Here is a 6,191-nt window from a genome sequence, read left to right as displayed (position 1 = left end):
ATCCATCCCGGTACCAAGAAGACCACCCTAAGATGTGCAATTCCTCTTCAGATTACAGTTTGTTTCTCTTCAGGTCTACGATTCCTCTTCAGATCTGTGTTTGTTTCTTCTTCAGATCTACGATTCCTCTTCAGATCTGGGCAGTTAGCCAGCTCCGCGCCTACTTTATATAGAATAATTACCCTTAATGTTCCTGTGGTATAATGTGCAAGGCTTTCGCTTTGTTTGCAGCAAGAACAACTTCAGCGGTGTAAGATTTCACCGGATCAATTCTGATTTTGCTCTCATCAGCGGCTGTAAATGGTGGTTGTTTGGTTAAGCTAGCGATTCCGACCACTTGACAAACTTTAAGGTATGAATATTCAAGATCTGATTCAAGTTAACTGATTTCATATGGTTTTATAAGGGTCTTTTGCTAAATCTTTCTACAGGAAGAACCATAGAGAGAGAAGGGAAGGAGAATCTCTAGAGAAGGTATAACATGTTAAACTCTAAAATGATTCAAATGTGCGACAGGACTTAGTTGAACAAAAACCCTAATCGAGTTGATTCTTGATCGTTTGGTATTGAATTAAAAAGGGTATTCAAGAATTACGGTACTCGAGTTGATGATTGTGTAGTTTTATCAAAATCAAGATTAGGGTTTGGTATAGTTTTTGTTGTTATGTAATTGGGAATGTTGAATTTTGGTTATTTTGATGAAATTGTGAAATGGGGTTAAGTGTTTATAGATAGATCTAAGTTGGGATTGAAGTAAGAGTTATGGATCATACTGTTGGTGGGAAGTTTAAGCTTAAAAGGAAAATTGGGAATGGGTCGTTTGGTGAACTTTATTTAGGTATAATCTTCATTTTGGGAATTCAATTGCAGGTGTTATGTATTAATGAATGTGGATGGTCTTCATGTTTGATGATATTGCAGGTGTCAATATTCAAAGTGGTGAAGAAGTAGCTATTAAACTGGTATTATTGACTTCCAATCTTAGATAGTTTGATGGTTTTGTTTGATTAATCATGTATCATTTTTTGTTACAACAGAGAAATCATTTTTCTTGACTAAATGCAAAACATAAACCATACAGTTTGTGATATTGAGTGACTCTTGTGTACAAGTGTGAAGTACTGAAACACTCAATCTTGCAAACAATTTTTCTTGACTAAATGCAAAACAAAAACCTTACAGTTTGTGATATTGAGTGAGTCTTGTGTACAAGTGTGAAGTACTGAAACACTCAATCTTGCAAACAATTTTGTTATATTGCAATAAAAAACCAACCAGGTTGGGGCTGGGCCACAAGTATGAATGCTGGGATATCTGGGCAGCCTTCTGTGTATGGGTCAAGGATTTATAAACTGGAATACTGGTGGATGGTCTGGTTTTTTGTATCCTGTGCTGTCCGTCTGGGATTTTGGGCTCCGGGGTTGGCATATGATTGATGCCCATAATTACCACCTGTGCTTATGGGCGTTGGGTTTACTGCCTGAGTGTATTGTCCGGGTCTGTGGGATCTGCTGGATATATTCACTATTTAAGCAAGTGAACCTGCTGGATTTTGGTTTGTCTTCAGAGTTAAAAACACTCGGATCAAGTTTGCTCAGTTGATGCTGTTGGATATCATGTGCCTTCTGTGCATGGAGAGCTGGGAGCATCAAGAGGGTAAAAAGAAACTTCCACACAGAACACCACAACATAATTCAAGAGGGTTGTCCGAGTCATGCAGTAGTAATCTTGAATGAAAAAAGCTAATTGGCTGTCTAATTTGCAATAATCTTGATTAAAAAGTCTAAAACAGTTTGTAAAAATAGTCTTTTTGATTAATTGACTAAAACATATAAAATTGATGAGTGCAGACTAGCCGATAATTTGATATGTAGAGAATCTGGTGTGACGGACCGATACTGCTCCTCTCACACAATGGTGATATTAGTTCCACCAATGGTGATATTAGTTCCCGTGATGTTAATCGAAGAGTTTAAGCGTGATGCGAGAAGGGATGATCTAAATGCTGCCATTTTTTTACCTAGAGGAGATAGAAAGTAAGTTCTAGTCTGTTACAAGTTTGTGTTATAGTTAATAGTTTAACACCAAATTTACATTTTTTTTAACATTTTCAGGTTACGATGATTACGAACGCTCATTACTCATATTGCAAATGAGCATTGAGAAAACTTTTGGAATATCTTCGGTGTTTATCGAGTGTACGTTAATGGAGAATGGCGGATTAGCCGAGTCTGCAAACCCTGCAACTATGATCAATGAAGCAATTCATGTTATCAGTTGTGGGTAGTTGTGGGTATGAAGAGAAAACCGCATGGGGTAAAGAGGTAAATTGTCGATCATTATAGTATATTCCTCTATGATCTGAATATTTGATTGACATATTAAATTATTAATCATTTCTTGATCGAAAATTGTTTGCAACAATCAACAGATCGGCTGGATTTATGGATCGGTTACAGAGGATATCTTAACGGGATTTAAGATGCATTGTACGGGATGGAGATCGATATACCGCATGCCAGTAAGACCTGCATTTAAAGGTTTGGCTCCTATCAACTTATCAGATCGGTTGCACCAAGTTTTGAGGTGGGCCCTTGGATCGGTTGAGATCTTTTTCAGTAGGCATTGCCCGTTGCGGTATGGTTGGAGTGGCGGCCGCCTTAAGTTGCTTCAACGACTTGCGTATATTAACACCATCGTTTATCCGTTCACATCTCTCCCTCTTGTTGCATACTGCACATTGCCCGCCATCTGCCTGCTGACCGGAAAATTCATCATCCCAATGGTAATTATTATTGTTATTATTATTATTGCAACTAAAAAAATGATAAGACTAATATGTTTTTGCTTTGATTCAGCTTTCCAATCTAGCAGCGGTTTGGTTTCTTTGCCTCTTTTTGTCGATTATTACAACCAGTGTTCTTGAAATTCGATGGAGCGGTGTCAGCATCGAAGAGCTCTGGAGAAACAAGCAATTTTGGGTCATCGGTGGTGGCTCCGCCCATCTATTTTTGTCGTGTTTCAAGGATTCCTGAAAATGTTGGCGGGTGTGGATACCAACTTCACGGTCACTGCAAAAGCAGCTAATGATCAGGAGTTCAGGGAGCTTTATATGATCAAATGGACAACGGTTTTGATCCCTCCGACGACCCTGCTGGTACTAAACTTAGTAGGCGTTGTGGCAGGGTTTTCAGATGCGCTAAACAAAGGGTACGAGGCTTGGGGCCCACCGTTTGGGAAAGTGTTCTTTGCGTTCTGGGTGATTTTTCATTTGTACAATTGTACCCATTCCTTAAAGGTCTCATGGGTCGCCAGAACCAGACTCCCACCATCGTTATCTTGTGGTCGGTGTTGTTGGCGTCTGTTCTCTCGCTTGTGTGGGTGAAGATTGATCCGTTTGTTAGCAAAGGTGATTCCAGTCTTACACAAGGATGCATTGCAATTGATTGTTGAGTGCAAAGTTGCAAACTATAATTTTTGAAATGTCTGTTTCCGTAATGTATTTTTTTTCCCATTTTCTTAAACACTTGATTGTATAAATGGATTACAGCATAATTGGTGCTTCCTTATTTCTTAAACTGATGGATCAAACTATGCATTGACTATATGTTGTTTTTATTAGAGAGTTGATCTATTTTTCTTATGTTCTTTTATCTCCGAAATGAAGGACCTAGAGTATTTGAATCTTGAAAACAACAAAGTTTCAGAGTGTTTTTCAATTCGGTGATCATGTGTGATAATCATTCAATTATATTGATAATAGTCAAGATTGTGCTCCTTGTGATAACCAGGTATAGAATTTTAGTGTCACCAACATCGTTATAATTAGGATAGAATCAAGTTAGGTTATAATATGGGTTAGAGATGTGAAATGCGTACTCATATAAACTTTTGATTAATACTCCAAAACATTTTGATAGATCAAATTTAACCTTTTGTTGATCGGCTAAAGTTACTTTTGTACTTAGGGGCTGTTTTGCGACTTCTAAATAAGTGTTGAAACAGTAAGAGGTATGAACAGAGCTGGTATAATGCTTAACCATTTAAAGGCAAATCTCTGATCAATTTAGATAAAAAGTCTTAACCATCAAGACTCATGGGCTGTTTGGCAACATTTGAATGATTAAGTGCTCAACCAGTAAGAGGTCTGAACTATTAAGGGCCTGTATATTGATTAACCGTTCAGAGGCAAATGTCTGACCAATTCAGAATAGAGGTCTTAACCATTCAGACTCTGTATAAATCTTAACCATTCAGAGGCAAATGTCTAAACCATTCAGACATTTGCTCGTGAAACAAACAGTCCGAACCATTAAGTGCTGAACAGTAAGAGGTCTGAACCATTAAGAGCCTCATTAAGAGGTAAACAAATAACCTCTCAGTATAATGTTTAACCATCGCGAATTTGGTTTTGGTTATGGCTCAAAACCGAACCACCCCGTACATAGCCCTAAACTCACCAACCTAAGTGATATGTTTCCCGCCGCACCGCGCGGGTAAACGACTAGTATATATATATATATATATATATATATATATATATATATATATATATATATATATATATATATAGGGGGCTGCTAGAATGAGAACCACCCCGAGTTGTAAGAACCGCGAGAACTACACCCCACGGAGCGTCGTTCGCCATGATTTTTTTTTTACAAGTAGATGTGTGTATTATAAACACAGCCGTAAAAAATCATAGCGAACGGCGCTCCGTGGGGTGTAGTTTTTTACACCACAAGTTTGGTGTTTTTTAATTTTTTTTCTTTTTTCTTTTTTTTTCACCATACTTGTGGTGTAAAAAACTACACCCCACGGAGCGCCGTTCGCCATGATTTTTTACGGCTGTGTTTATAATATACACATCTACTTGTAAAAAAAAATCATGGCGAATGGCGCTCCGTGGGGTGTAGTTCTCGCGGTTCTTACAACTCGAGGTGGTTCTCATTCTAGCGGCTCCCTATATATAATATATATATATATATATATATATATATATATATATATATATATTAAGTTTTATTGTTTAATTTTTATAATTGTCATTCTAAATAACTCTAAAAAACTAAATTACTTAAAAAAAGGGGGTGATTACAAAATAAATGTAAAAATGGTGATGATGTGAAAATATTAGTACCGATGAGGGTATTGGTAGGATTTATACATAAAATGAGTATTTTTTAAGATCTGTGAAAATCAGTTATATTGATTAGACGAGGCACATGTGATGAACTAAGGGGTTGTTTGGCAACCTCTTTTTCAATAAGCGTTGAACCAATAAGAGGTCTGACCGGGTAAGAGGCTCTGAGCCAATAAGTGTTGAGTCAGTAAGTGTTGTTTGGTTGGACATCTGAATGAATGACTGTGTAGAATGAATACTTTACCCCTTTAAACTATTTTGTGATAAGTGAGATGTATCTGCTTGGTCAAAGCTCTAAATAGTTATACTCTATCAACCACGAATACAAGAAGATGCACTGCAAAAAACTATTTTTTCTTCTTATTTCATTATAAGTTTTTGAAGGTGTAATATGTGCATCTCTCTTTATTGTCTGATCAAGTGATGACCCACATTCAACAAATAACAACCCTTTCGACCTACCACGAGTCAATGATTTATATATGCTAGCATTTTCGCTCTCAATAAGCTAACATCGCGTAAATATCGTAACGTTGTGAATTTGATGTATCCCTTTTTCATTCATTAAACTTCTCAAATCTGATACTTAATCCCACATTTCAATCTCATTATGTTCTCTGCAAGACACAAGTAAAGACCCAAAAAATAATAAACTACTTTTAGGATGCTACAAGAAGCATTAAAATGTGCAATTCAAAAGCAGTTTACATCTACTAACCAAAATATCATAATCGTCTCATGTATTCATGACAATAATTTATCATAAATCAATACAATGATGCAACAAACTCTCACTGGGATTAAATTTCACTGAAACATAAATTATAGATGCCTTGATGCAAATGAAATTACAGTCTATGAACAAAATTGAAGTTTATCTATGAATGGCACATATGATTGCAACAACATGACTAACGCAATTAAAAGAGATGAAAAAGAAATAACATCTTAAAGGATTGATTGAATGTTTGGTGTCAGAGATGAACTCCAAAGGTGTTTGTTGGTTTCCCGTTATCGATGAGTGATCCCCGTGTGAGGGTAGGGTGGC

At 36.7% G+C, this 6,191-nt stretch overlaps 1 long non-coding RNA gene and 1 pseudogene across 1 annotated transcript; both read left to right on the top strand.

The window, feature by feature from the left end:
* Window positions 1-962, top strand: LOC110925693. The gene is made up of 4 exons (XR_002584666.2): window positions 1-352; window positions 432-474; window positions 732-838; window positions 922-962. It is a non-coding gene; the product is annotated as an uncharacterized LOC110925693 (long non-coding RNA).
* Window positions 963-1,914: 952 nt separating this feature from the next.
* LOC110921395 lies at window positions 1,915-3,525 on the top strand (annotated as a pseudogene).
* Window positions 3,526-6,191: the final 2,666 nt, after the last annotated feature.

This window comes from Helianthus annuus, chromosome 17 (assembly GCF_002127325.2).
Source record: "Helianthus annuus cultivar XRQ/B chromosome 17, HanXRQr2.0-SUNRISE, whole genome shotgun sequence".
NCBI lineage: Eukaryota > Viridiplantae > Streptophyta > Magnoliopsida > Asterales > Asteraceae > Helianthus > Helianthus annuus.
The sequence above is the reverse complement of the archived record's forward strand: the minus strand, read 5'-3'. Positions and strand labels throughout refer to the sequence as shown.